Consider the following 1108-nt stretch of genomic DNA (forward strand, 5'->3'; position numbering starts at 1 on the left):
GGGGTTTTGGTAAAATTTTGCCAAAAATGAAAAGGAGAAAATTCTCTATTTTTATAATTTTTCCAGATACATGTACATGTTCTTATGTTGTGTAGAAAGTTTGAGCTGATTCCAATCAAAATTGAATTTTTTATGAATTTTTAGCCAATGTTCGTCATACTACTTTACATACTTTTACATGTATTTCCGTATAAAATTTAAGCTGATTCACATTCAAATTAAATATCAGTATTTATGAGTTTTTAAAGTGTTAAATTAGCTATTAGTTGCCCAACAATTTGTTTTTAATAAGTTAAATTGAAGTATTGAACCCAATCCACCAAATCTAATTATTTTATGTACATGTACATGTGTATACGTCATAGTGTAACCATAACAATATGCCAGTATGTAATGTAGTTCTACACGTAGCAATATTATTATTTTATTTTATCTTTTATAGAGTTTCATCCTAAGCTGTTAGGACTAACAGGAACAAATGAAGAGGTACATACAGCAGCTAAAGCTTATCGAGTCTCTTACAGTCCAGCACCTGTTGATGATGATAATGATAATTTAGTAAGGAATGAGAGATAGAGAGGGAGGGGAGTATGAGAGGATGAGGATTAAACTAGTAGTGTACAAAGTTAATTTAATGGCTTTTTGGTGACTTTTTATTGCAAATACATGTACATGTAATTACACATGTAGATGTAAGAAGAAAATATGTTTTTGTAAATTGTCATAAATTATTATTTTAACAAAGTTTTATTTTGGTGATTGGTCATTTGCAAATTAGCTTTCTTTTTTCACCTGGATGGTGTCATGTCACTATTAATTATTGTGGTTTTTTATTAATTGTACACACAATTTATTATGACAATGAATAACCACCACCCACACACCAGGCCTGCCTATGACATGAGATAGGAAACTATGGAGTAGTCTATTATTAAAACTGCTGATCAATGTTGCATACAGTGTATTAACAAAATTGTGGGGTAGTATCTTGAGAAAGTTAATTAAGTGTTCACTAAATCATTATAATTCACATACCAAAACATCTCATTAATAATAATAATTATTCTCTCCTGCTACAGGTTGACCACACTATTATATTGTACGGTCA

Source organism: Amphimedon queenslandica, unplaced genomic scaffold (genome assembly GCF_000090795.2).
Source record: "Amphimedon queenslandica unplaced genomic scaffold, v1.1 AMPQUscaffold_9844, whole genome shotgun sequence".
Classification (NCBI taxonomy): Eukaryota; Metazoa; Porifera; class Demospongiae; order Haplosclerida; family Niphatidae; genus Amphimedon; species Amphimedon queenslandica.